General features: G+C 39.8%; 2 protein-coding genes across 8 annotated transcripts in view; both read left to right on the top strand.

Annotated features, from left to right (window-relative positions):
* The window catches only part of HSP90AA1 (heat shock protein 90 alpha family class A member 1), a 216,904-nt gene that overhangs the window by 39,779 nt on the left and 164,135 nt on the right, over nucleotides 1-12,990 (top strand). The window lies entirely within an intron of this gene.
* The window catches only part of MOK (MOK protein kinase), a 68,001-nt gene that overhangs the window by 23,319 nt on the left and 31,692 nt on the right, over nucleotides 1-12,990 (top strand). The window contains exon 1 of one of the 7 annotated variants that reach the window (XM_012746463.3): nucleotides 7,694-7,803. The exons of the other annotated variants lie outside the window; for them this stretch is intronic. The gene's annotated coding sequence lies outside the window, so the exon portion shown is untranslated. Of the gene's footprint in view, nucleotides 1-7,693; nucleotides 7,804-12,990 lie in introns of those variants that run through there. 7 annotated transcript variants of the gene reach the window in all.

Here is a 12,990-nt window from a genome sequence, read left to right on the forward strand (position 1 = left end):
CTCACATAGAAAAACCTCCTTTGTAGAAGAATTCAAAATCATTTATTGGAAGCTCTGCCCTCAAGGAGAGGAGCAGTACTCCCCACTCCTTAAATGTGGGCTATGCATAGTGACTTCATTCCAGAGCATGGAAAAAGGAGGGAAGAAAGAATAACTACAATAGAGAAACTTGACAAACACTACCTGCTTCAGCCAGGTGATCAAGGTCAACATCAACAGAGATAAGTCATGTTGATAATTGACATGTGATGAAATGGTTCCTGACTTATGGTAAGCTTACAACAATGTTTACTATGATCACTTAGCTTGGTTTTGTTTGTTTTTTATGTTTCCCGGGATCTGATTTTGGTTAAGGCTGGGTTCACCTTGTCTATAATTTCCTGGCATGCAATTAGGAAAAACATATTCGAAAGGACAGTTTAGAGGGCTATGAAATTTTTAGAAGGTAATCTAAAATGGTGCATCCTTTCAGCCATTTTATTCTTCTTATCATTTTTTTTTTAATTTTTTATTTTTTCATATTATGGGGGTACAAATATTGTTAGGGTTACTTATATTGCCCCTGCCATTCCTCCCCCTTCTTATCCTTTTAATCTCAGTGTTGCATTTATATAATTGGTCTGACCTGGGAAAAGAAGGAACCTAAGGGACAAGTGATCACACTTAATATGACTGGAAATAGCCAACTTTTTCTTTCTTTTCTTTTCTTTTTTCTTTTTTTGTGTATGAGATGGAGTCTCACTCTGTCACCACGGCTAGAGTGTAATGTCATGATAGCTCCTTGCTACCTCTAACTCCTGGGCTCAAGTGATCCTTCTGCCTCAGCCTCCTGAGTAGCTGGAACTACAGACACATGCCGTCACAACTGGCTAATTTTTCTATTTTTTGTAGAGACTGGGGTCTCATTCTTGCTCAGGCTGGTCTCAAACTCCTGGCATCAAGCAATCCTCTTGTCTTAGCCTCCCAAAGTGCTAGAATTACAGGCATGAGCCACTGTGCCTGGCTGGAAATACCCAACTTTTTAAAAAAGATAGAGGTGTCAATGACACTCTACAAAAAAGACACCTGCACTCGAATGTTTATAGCAGCACAATTCATAATTGCAAGGCTGTGGAAACAGCCCAAGTGCCCATCAATCCAAGAATGGATTAATAAAATGTGGTATATGTATACCATGGAGTACTATTCAGCTCTAAGAAACAATGGTGATATAGCACATCTTATATTTTCCTGGTTAGAGCTGGAACCCATACTACTAAGTGAAGTATCCCAAGAATGGAAAAACAAGCACCAGATATATTCTCCAGCAAACTGGTATTAACTGAGTAGCACCTAAGTGGACACATAGGTACTACAGTAATAGGGTATTGGGCAGGGGGGAGGGGGGCGGGTATATACATACATAATGAGTGAGATGTGCACCATCTGGGGGATGGTCATGATGGAGACTCAGACTTTTGGGGGGAGGGGGGGAAATGGGCATTTATTGAAACCTTAAAATCTGTACCCCCATAATATGCCGAAATAAAAAAAAAATTCAAATCTTTTAAAAATCATCTGTCCAATAAAAAAAAAAAAGATAGAGGTGAATGAAGAATGGTTGGTTATCAAATAATCAATAGTAATAATTTTTGAGATTCATTTGTCAGTTAAGTTCCCCCTCCACTATGTGTCCAAGGGAATATGGGAATATTAGATTATGAGGCATGTGACCTAGTGTTTCCTCTTTAATTCATTTGTTGAGTATGTACAAGGCATAAAAGAGAATAGATTGTAGACCTTACCTTTAAGGGACTTATAGCTTCATGAGGAGAAGGCGCAAAGTGAAATGTGAGCAGTTCTATAACAGGAGGAAAGACATCTGCTTGAAGGTGTACCAGGTTGGTTCTGGGAAATTAGAATCCAAAATACCATGAATACAGTATTACACTATATACTCAGTAATTTGGCCTTTGATATTGCCTAAATACAAGTATTCCTATTCTTCCCTCCCACTCTCCCACCCTCTCTTTTATAAGGAAAAGACCCAAAAGTAGGGGCATGGTCCTCAAGGATAAGGATTATGTCTTATGGATCTTTGTGACTATAGTGTATGGCATGGTGCTGGTGCGTAGCTAGTGCTAATTAAGTCTGTATTAAAATCCACAATGATTTAGTCACAGTAAATTTAAATGGATATTTAATTCATGTGGGCCGAAGTATAGCATAGTTACGTTGAGGAGGATACCAAAACCACCCCTAGGTTCCATGTTTTGCTAAGAGGACTCACAGGACTCAGCATATGGTCATATTCACAGCTATATTTACTGCACTAAAAGGATACAAAGCAAAATCAGCAAAGAGAAAAGGCACCCTGGCTGGGCGCAGTGGCTCACGCCTGTAATCCTAGCATTCTGGGAGGCCGAGGCGGGCAGATTGCTCGAGGTCAGGAGTTCAAAACCAGCCTGAGCAAGAGCGAGACCCCGTCTCTACTATAAATAGAACGAAATTAATTGGCCAACTAATATATATAGAAAAAATTAGCTGGGCATGGTGGCGCATGCCTGTAGTCCCAGCTACTCGGGAGGCTGAGGCAGCAGGATTGCTTGAGCCCAGAAGTTTGAGGTTGCTGTGAGCTAGGCTGATGCCACTGCACTCACTCTAGCCTGGGCAACAAAGGGAGACTCTGTCTCAAAAAAAAAAAAAGAAAAAGAAAAGGCACCTGGGGCAAAGTCTGGATGAAACCAGGCACAAGAGAACTCTCAGAGTCACACAAAATGCTCTTAATTCCTCTAGCAACAAATTGTAACGTGTGTGAACTGCTGTGTACCATGGAAGCTCCTTAGAGACTTAGCATCTTGGATTTTTATTGGGAGCTGGTCACATAGGCACCTTCTGCCTAGTATTTGCCAGAATCCCAGACTCCCTGAAGGAAAGCAGGTGTTTATCGTAAATCATATTGTTTGCACAAGCAGATTAGGGACAGTGAGCCACTCTTACCATTTAAGGAATGGTGGAAAACCCTGCTGAAATGCAAGTTCCAGATGCCAACCAAGGAGCAGACCTTTCTTAGGAGAGCCACCTCAGGCCTCCTGTGTGAACTCTTCTGCCTGATAAAGAGTATGATCCTCTTGCAGATAAATTTCTGGGCTTTTCAGTGTAATCCATTTAAGAGAGGGGGAAAATTTTGGTGTTGTCTTAGCAAGCAGCAGCTATGCCTTGACTAGTAAGATTGGAGTCAGGTAAATCAGGATGGAGGTGTGTCTGAGAGCAGAAGGATGTATAGACTATTGAATTTTCTCAAATTTTCTCACAAAGTGTCAAGATTGGAGGCTTCTCAAGAAATATGTCAAAATTGTTTTATAAGATTCCAAACAAGACAAATTAGTAGTAAATGCCAAGCCCTCCTGCATTTTGGTTGGTTTCTTTTGAAGAAGTGTCTCTTCTTGGAGATATATACCAAAGAATCTTTCTTGCCGCTTTTAGGACTCAATGGGAAAGTTCCCAGTTTTAGAGAGGCTCTGGGATTTAGTGAAACTGTAGTAGTAAAGCAAGTCATGGCTTCTGTTTTTTTTGTCAGAAGGGTTAGGATACTACTGTGCTCTGTAGTATCCTACAGAGGTGAAGACCCAGCGGGGCTCACCTCTGCCTTAAGTTAGCCATTTTCTCTTACAAGGGAAATGTGAAAAAGTATAAAACTGGCAGAATAGTTCTGAAACCCTGCCTTGCTGGGAGCTATTAATAGATTAGTTCATTTTTTATTCAGGGAATACTTGATTAAGAGGGCTTCTAATCGTTTAGTTTAAAGATCTTCAATTTGGGAATCTAGAGCAGCCCGGGGGTTGTTAGCCGTGTTGTGTGGAGGCATTTCTGGTTATACTGTGGGCATCTCTCCCATCTTCAGCTTCCTCTAGAGACTCATCTGTGTGTTTAGGGAATGGAACTGAGGAATTCTGCAACCATGTTTCTTTTTATTTAACCCTGTATTTTCCGAATTTATTTACTCATAGAACCCTCTTTTGTGGAATACTCATTAGGGTTTGGGGTCACTAGTGTTTTGTAGAACTCAATCTGCAAAATGCTGGTCTAGAGTTTCAGCACCCTGAGGTGGTTCTCCCTGCAAGCGATATGCAGAGAGGCCCTTCCTGGTATGATAGCATTTTCTCACTCATACCACAAGCCAATTGTGAGACTTGGCTCTGTCACAAACTGTGGCTTTCAATGTGCAGATTTCCTTATATGAATGGAATAGTCTTAATACTAAAATAATATTATTCAATTGTCCTAAGCTTTTAAAAAAATATATGTCTTTTGAGACAGAGGTGTGCTCTGTTGCCCAGACTGGAATGCAGTGGAATGAACGTAGATCACTGCAACCTCGAACTCCAGAGTTCAATTGATCCTCCTATCTCAGCCCCCTCAGCTGGCACTGCAGGTGCATGCCACCATGCCCGGCTAAATTTTAAATTCTTTGAAGAGATGGGGTCTTGCTGTGTTGCCTTGGCTGGTCTTAAACTCCTGGCCTCCTGTCTGGGCCTCCCACAGTGCTGGGATTACAGTTGTGAGCCACTACATGTGATCCTTTTTTTGTTTTTGTTGTAATTTTTTGTGGTATTTTCCCGTCTGTTTTGGTGTGATGCATTTTTTTTTTTTTTTTTTTTTTTTTTTGAGACAGAGTCTCACTTTGTTGCCCAGGCTAGAATGAGTGCCATGGCATCAGCCTAGCTCACAGCAACCTCAAACTCCTGGGCTCAAGCAATCCTTCTGCCTCAACCTCCTGAGTAGCTGGGACTACAGGCATGCACCACCATGCCCAGCTAATTTTTTCTATATATATTAGTTGGCCAATTAATTTGTTTCTATTTATAGTAGAGACGGGGTCTCGCTCTTGCTCAGGCTGGTTTCAAACTCCTGACCTTGAGCAATCCACCCGCCAGAGTGCTAGGATTACAGGCGTGAGCCACCACGCCCGGTCTGGTATAATGCATTTTATCTCCAACTTTTATAAGTTGCGAGGACCAGGTAAAATTAGCGTTACTGTCAGTCTTTCCCAGAGGGGTTTCATTTTGGACAAAGAAAATAGGAATTGGAAAATAGGATGGAGACCTGTTTTAGAAAACCAAAAGAGGCTCTCTCTTGCTAACCATGGAGAAAAGGCATCTCGTCTTCCTGTTAGGGAGACAGACTATTGAGGAAGTGACTTCTGTCCTTTGGTTCTTTTTTTTTTTTTTTTTTTTTTTTTTTTTTTTTTTTTGAGACAGAGTCTCGCTTTCTTGCCTAGGCTAGTGTGAGTGCCGTGGTGTCAGCCTAGCTCACAGCAACCTCAAACTCCTGGGCTCAAGCAATCCTCCTGCCTCAGCCTCCCGAGTTGCTGGGACTACAGGCACGAGCCACCATGCCCGGCTAATTTTTATATATATATATATTAGTTGGCCAATTGATTTCTTTCTATTTTTATAGTAGAGACGGGGTCTCGCTCAGGCTGGTTTTGAACTCCTGACCTTGAGCAATCCGCCCGCCTCGGCCTCCCAGAGTGCTAGGATTACAAGCGTGAGCCACCGCGCCCGGCCTGTCCTTTGGTTCTTATTTAAGAGAGTTTTAGTTTGTTTTAGTCTGTTTCAGTTGTTAGGACCAGGACGTCTCATTATACCTCACAATATAGAGGTACTGTAACAATTGATTAAGGGGGGGGGGGCTTGAGAATTGGAAAACTCAAGTACAGGAAGGAATTGGCCATCTTAGGAACTAGAGCAGTATTGAAAGCAGTTCGTTTGGACCTCAGCAGTAGGGATTTGTAAACACAAGTGTTCTGCTGTTAATAGGATTTCTCAGTCTGTTTTTCTTTGTGCCTTTTCCTGAATATAAACTTTATTGTGTATCTTTTCTCTTCCTCACATTTTTTGCTTATTTCTAACTCTGGCCTTTTTTTCCCCTAATTTTTATTAGAGTATAACATAATAAATACAACTGCATAAATTATATTTACATGTACAACTTGGTGAATTTTCACAAAGTAAACATGTCCATGTAGCCTGCTTCCAGATCAAGAAGTAGATCAAGAAGTAGACTAGTGGAACATTCCCTTGCGCCTGTTCCAGTCACCTCACTCCCCAAGGGTGACCCTATTCTGATTTGTCTGTTTTGACAGCTTTATTGAGATACAATATACATACTATAATATAAGTTAACCAATTTATGTATTTATTTTGTTTGGTTTTTAAATTTTTATTTGAATAGATAGATAATACAAGTGGTTTTTTGATACATGGTCAAAGTGTATAATGGTGAAGTCAGGGCTTTGAGTATACATATCACCCGAATAGTGTACATTGTACACCATAGTAATTTTTCTTCCGTTGCTCCCCTTCACCCTCCCTCCTTATGAGTCTCCAGAGTCCGTTATTCACGCTGTATGACCATGTATACCCATTGTTTAGCTTCCACTTATAAGTGAGTACATGCATTATTTGTTTTTCCATTTCTGAGATAATTCATTTAGGATAATGGTTTCTGGTTCCATCCAAGTTGTTGCAAAAGACATTATTTCATTCTTTTTTATGGCTGAGTATTATTCTGTGGTATATATATATGCCACATTTTCTTTATCCACTCATCAGTTGGAACGCACTTAGGTTGATAACATATCTTTGCAGTTGTGAATTGTGCTGAGATAAACATACGAAGGCATGTACCTTTTTGAAATAACTTCTTTTCCTTTGGGTAGATACCTAGTAGTGGGATTGCTGGATTGAATGGTAGGTCTGCTTTTAATTCTTTGAGGAATCTCCATATTGTTTTCCTTAGAGGTTGTAATAATTTATATTTCTACCAACAGTGTATAAGCATTCCCTTTCCATTGCATCTACACCAACATCTATTGTTTTTTGACTTTTTAATAATAGCCATTCTGACTGGGGTAAGGTAACTCATTGTAATTTTAATTTAAATTTCCCTGATAATTAGTAATGTTGAGCATTTTTTCATATGCTTGTTGGCCACTTGTATATCTAATTTTGAAAAATGTCTGTTCATGTCTTTTGCCCACTTTTTAATGGGGTTATTTATTTCTTGCTGATTTGTTTGAGTTCCTTATAGATTCTGGATATTAGTCTTTTGTTAGATGTATAGTTTGTGAATATTTTTTCCCATTCTGTAGGTTGCCTATTGTTGTTGATTATTTCTTTTGCTGTGCAGAAACTTTGTAGTTTAATTAAGTCCCATTTATTTATTTTTGTTGTTGTTGTATATGCTTTTGGGGTCTTAGTTGTAAATTCTTTGCCTAGACCAATGTCCAGAAGAGTTTTTCCTAATTTTTCTTCTAGAATTTTTATGGTGTCAGGTGTTACATTTAAGTCTTTAATCCATCTTGAGTTAATTTTGTGTATGGTGAGAAATAGAGATCTAGTTTAATTCCTCTGCATGTGGCTGTCCAATTTTCCCAGCACCATTTATTGAATAGGGCATCTTTTCCCCAGTGTACATGTCTGTCTGCTTTGTTGAAGATCAGTTGGTTGTAAGTGTGTGAGGGTTTTTGTTTGTTTGAGACAGGATGTTGCTCTGTTGCCCAGGCTAGAGTGCAGTGGCATCATCATAGCTTACTGCAACCTCAAATTACCAGGTTTAAGCAATCTTCCTGCCTCAGCCTCCCAAGTAGCTGGGACTACAGGTGTGCCATCATGCCCTGCTAATTTTTGTATTTTTTTTGTAGAAATGGAGTCTTACTATGTTGCCCATGCTGGTCTCACATTTCTGGCCTGAAGCAGTCCTCCTGCCTTGGCCTCCCAAAGTGCTGGGATTACAGATGTGAGCCATCATGCCCAGCTGGTATGTGATTTTATTTCTCGGTTCTCTATTCTGTTCCATTGATCTCTGTGTCTACTTTTATAACAGTACCATGCTGTTTTGGTTTGTGTATCCTTGTAGTAAAATTTGGAGTTAGGTACTGTGATGCCTCCAGATTTGTTCTTTTTGCTTAGGATTGCTTTGGCTATTCAAGCTCTTTTTTGATTGCATATGAAATTTAAGATTTTTTTTTTCTTTTCTTTTCTTTTCTTTTTTTTTTTTTTTGAGACAAAGTCTTGCTTTGTTGCCCAGGCTAGAGTGAGTGCCATTGTGTCAGCCTAGCTCACAGCAACCTCAAACTCCTAGGCTCAAGCAATCCTTCTGCCTCAGCCTCCTGGGTAGCTGGGACTATAGGCATACGCCACCATGCCCGGCTTATTTTTTCTATATATATTAGTCGGCCAATTAATTTTTTTCTATTTTTAGTAGAGATGAGGTCTCGCTCTTACTCAGTCTGGTTTCGAACTCCTAACCTTAAGCAATCCGCCTGCCACGGCCTCCCAGAGTGCTAGGATTACTGGCTTGAGCCACTGCACCCGGCCAAAAAGATTGTTTTTTCTAATTCTGTGAAAAATGACATTGATATTTTGATGGGAATTGCACTGAATCTGTAAATCACTTTGGGCAGTATGGACATTTTGACAATATTGGTTCTTCCAATCCATGAGCATGAGATGTTCTTCCATTTGTTTGTGTCATCCATCAGTGATTTCTTTCATCAGTGTTTTGTAGCCCTCCTTGTAGAGATCTTTCACCTCCTTGGTTAAGTGCAATATATTCCTAGGGTTTTGTTTTTTTTTCTCTTTCTTTTTTTCTTTTGTTGTGTTGCAGCTGTCGTAAATGGTATTGAGCTCTTTCTTGATTTGATTCTCAGCTTGATTGTTATTAATGTATAGAAATGCTACTGATTTATGTACATTAATTTTGTTACCTAAGACTTTACCAAGTTTATTTATCAATTCTAAGAGTCTTTTGGAGGAGTCTTTAGGGTTTTCTAGATCTAAGATCATATGATTGGCAAACAGGGATAATTTGACCTCCTATTTCCTGATTTGGATACCCTTTCTTTCTTTCTTTTGCCTGATTGCTCTGGCTAGGACTTCTAGTACTATGTTGAAATCTTTGTCTTTTCCCAGTTCTTAGGGGGAATGCTTTCAATTCTACCCCATTCAGTGTGATGTTGGCTGTGGGTTTGTCATATATGGCTTTTATTTTATTGAGGTATGTTCCTTCTGTGCCTAGTGTGTTAAGAGTTTTTATCATGAAGGGGTGCTGGATTTTTTTGAATGCTTTTTCTGCATCTATTTTGTTTTTAATTCTGTTTATATAATGAATCATATTTATTGATTTACATATGTTTAACCATCCTTGCATGCCTGGGATGAAACCCACTTGATTGTGGTGAATTATTATTTTTTTAATGTGCTCTTGGGATCAGTTTGCTAGTATTTTGTTGAGGATTTTTATATCCATGTTCATGAAGGATATTGGTCTGTGATTTTCTTTCTCTTCTTTCCTTTTCGTTTCTTTTCTGTGTGTGTGTGTGTGTGTGTGTGTGTGTGTGTGTGTGTGTGTGTGTGTCCTTTTCTGGCTTTGGTATCAGAGTGATATTGATTTCTTACAATGAGTTAGGGAGGATTCCCTTCTCTTCAATGTTATGGAATAGTTTCAGTAGCATAGGTACCAGTTCTTTGTAGATCTGGTAGAATTCATCTGTGAATTCATCTAGTCCTGGGTTTTTTTTGGGGGGGGGCGTTTTTTTTATTGCTGATTCAATCTCACTACTCATTATTCGTTTATTTGGGATTTCTGTTTCTTCCTGATTCAAGCTTAGAAGGTTGTGAAGTTCATCCATTTCAGTGTTTTTGGTTTTCAGTATATATGGTTCAGTGGTTTTTAAGGCTATTTACAAGTCATATAACTGTCACTATAATCTAATGCAAGAGTCCTCAAACTTTTTAAACAGGGGCCAGTTCACTGTCCCTCAGACCGTTGGAGGGTCATTGGAGAGTGCGGTGCACCTTCCACACATGCGCACTGTGGGCCCAGGACGAGTTGGCTGCTAAGCAGGACAGGCAGCCAGGGCAAAAATACCCGGTGGGCCGGATAAATGTCCTTGGCGGGCCACATGTGGCCCAAGGGCCTGATCTAATATTTAAACATTTTCATCATCCCAGAAAGAAACCTGTTACCCATTAGCAGTTATTCTCCATTTATCCCACACTCCACCATGTGGAGTCAATCCTAGGCAAGCACTAATCCAATTCTGTCTCTATGAATTTGCCTGTTTTAGACATTCCATATAAGTGGAATCATACAATATGTGACATTTTGTGCCTGGCTTATTTCACTTAGCATAATGTTTACAAGCTTCATCCGTGTTGTAGCATGTGTCAGTACTTCATTCCTTTTCATGTCTGAATAATATTCCATTGTATTGATAGACCACATTTTGTTTATCCATTCATCCATTGATAGACATTTGTGTTTTTTCAACCTTTTGGGTATTATGAATAATGCCACTGTGAACATTCATGTACAGGTTTTTGTTGGACATATGTTTTCATTTATCTTGGGTATATAGATATCTTGGGTATATATATGGGAGTAGAATTGCTGGGTGACATGGTAACTCTATTTAACATCTTGAAGAACTGCCAAACTGTTTTCCACACTGGCTGCACCATTTTCCCACCAGCTATGTATGAAGATTCAATTTCTCTATATCCTCACCAACACTTGTTATTATCTCTCTTTTATTCTCGTCATTCTAGGGAGTATGAGGAGTATCTCGTCATTGTTTTGATTTGCATTTCCCTAATTACTAATGATCTTGAGCATCTTTTCATGGCTATTGGCCATTATTATGTCTTCTTTGTAGAAATGGCTATCAAATCCTTTGCCCACCTTTTAATTGGGTTATTTGTCTTTGTATTTGAGTTATAAGATTAGCCCATTTATGGACCCTTTAGTCTTCTCCCTATCTCATAACTTTTAGCTTTTGTTCCCATTGTTCATAGCTTGATTCTCTGCAAACTTATGAATTCATGTTCCTGTAAGAACTCATGATCCACTTTTCTGCCCATTTGGGTGGAGCCTCCTCAGCTTGACCACCATATCAGTTGCTGCTTGCTCTTCTTGCCCAGTCAGCTGTGGCTACAAAAGGGTGGGGACAGAACCTGCCTGCTCAGGGACATGATTGACATGCCTAGTACTAGAATAAAAGTGAAAAGAAGTAAAATATGTTAAAGTAAAACATAGAAAAATAAAGTGAATGCAAGCTAAATAGTTTAAAATTATTGGGATCCAGCAAGGATTTAGATTGTAAACCAGAACAGCCAGTAGCTAACAGACCCTCTGCCCAGTCAAGGGGAAATTCCTAGGGAACACCATCCTTCCCTGCTGGCCAGAATTAGAATTTCTGGGTAAAATAGTGTGCACATCTCAAAGATTTAATAGGTATTGTCAAATTGCCCTCTAAAAAGACTATACCAATTTATCCTTTCAGCAATAGTGAATGGGAACATGTAGGGGTATTTTAAAATAAATTCCAAACATCATTTCATATCACCTGGAAATACTTCAGTATTTCTTGCTAACAGATAAAGATGTTTTTCATTTTTTGACATAACAATTATCATTTCTAAAAAATTAGTACCTTTTTACTGATGATTTGTTCAAATAAGAATTCAGATTTGTTCAAATAAGAATTCTTGTTCAAATAAGAATTCAAAATGTGCATGTGGAAAGGAGTACTAAAGAGAATGTCCTTCTTCTGCACTGTGAGCTGGGCATGATGGTGCACACTTGTAGTCCCAGCTTCTCTGAAGGCTGAGGTGGGAGGATCACTTGAGTACAAGAGTTCAAGGCCAGCTTAGGCAACATAGTGAGACCTCCATCTCTTAAATTAAAAACAAAAAAACAAACAAAAAAAACCCCTGCTTTGTGTTGATGCAAGTTTGGGACCTGAAGGTGAAGGAGTTTTTAGTCCAGGCTTGTTTCTGTAGCAGTGTAAGTGATGTTTAAAGATTTCTAGTGGCTCACCCCTGTAATCCTAGCTCTCTGGGAGGCCGAGACGGGCGGATTGCTCAAGGTCAGGAGTTCAAAACCAGCCTGAGCAAGAGCGAGACCTCGTCTCTACTATACATAGAAAGAAATTAATTGGCCAACTAATATATATAGAAAAAATTAGCCAGGCATGGTGGCGCATGCCTGTAGTCCCAGCTACTCGGGAGGCTGAGGCAGGAGGATCGCTTGAGCCCAGGAGTTTGAGGTTGCTGTGAGCTAGGCTGATGCCACGGCACTCACTCTAGCCTGGGCAACAAAGCGAGACTCTGTCTCAAAAAAAAAAAAAAAAAAAGATTTCTAATTTGTTTGCTTCTGGGCAGTTCCACGATCAAGGTTCTCTTTTAGACCTAGCTCTCAAGCCTGCTTTATTTCTTTGTGGTCTTGCTCTTATGCTTCTGGTTCTCAATTTATAGGTGCTTCCTTGAAACTCTCTGAAACAAATCCTTGGAGAGAGTAGGGATAGTAACTTCCCGTGATCTTTGCTGCAAGGCTGACCATTTGTTCAACTGAGAAGTCTTACAGACTGCTCTCTGCCAAGGTTTTTTGTAGTCTTAATCTCCTATTATTTGGGTTGTAGAAACTTCCAACTCATTGAGACTTTTGCTCTCTGGACTTTACTTACTTTTTCCATTTCTGTTTGAAGAGTAGCAATTCTTGCCTATGCTTTTTCTCTGTCTTGAAGTATCTTTGCTAAGGCAGTCATTAGTATTCAACACAGTCCATCACTCTGACTCTTCCCACCACTCTCCCTGGGACAGCAGGCTCAGTGGTCACTTGGTCCATGAGAGGCTACAGTTACTGCAGGCAGTCATTCATCAGGGATAATATTTTGTCCTGTTGTACCAGGCTGTCCGGCATTCCAGCTGGTTCTCTGCCACCTAATGGCTAAGCCAAAGTCACATATTTTAGGCTTTTGTTCACACTTCAGTGTATTTATTCATTTGGTGTCAGTTGGGTTTTGGTCAGGAAAACAGAAACTACACTAGGTATTTCAAGCAGGAAGTCATTTAACATAGTGAATTAGAGGTTTACAAAATGAGTAAACCTGGGGGCTGGGGGTGATGGTGGTGGCAGCATAGCCAGGGAGAGCTGCTGTTAGCT

This window comes from Microcebus murinus, chromosome 6 (genome assembly GCF_040939455.1).
Source record: "Microcebus murinus isolate Inina chromosome 6, M.murinus_Inina_mat1.0, whole genome shotgun sequence".
Lineage (NCBI taxonomy): Eukaryota > Metazoa > Chordata > Mammalia > Primates > Cheirogaleidae > Microcebus > Microcebus murinus.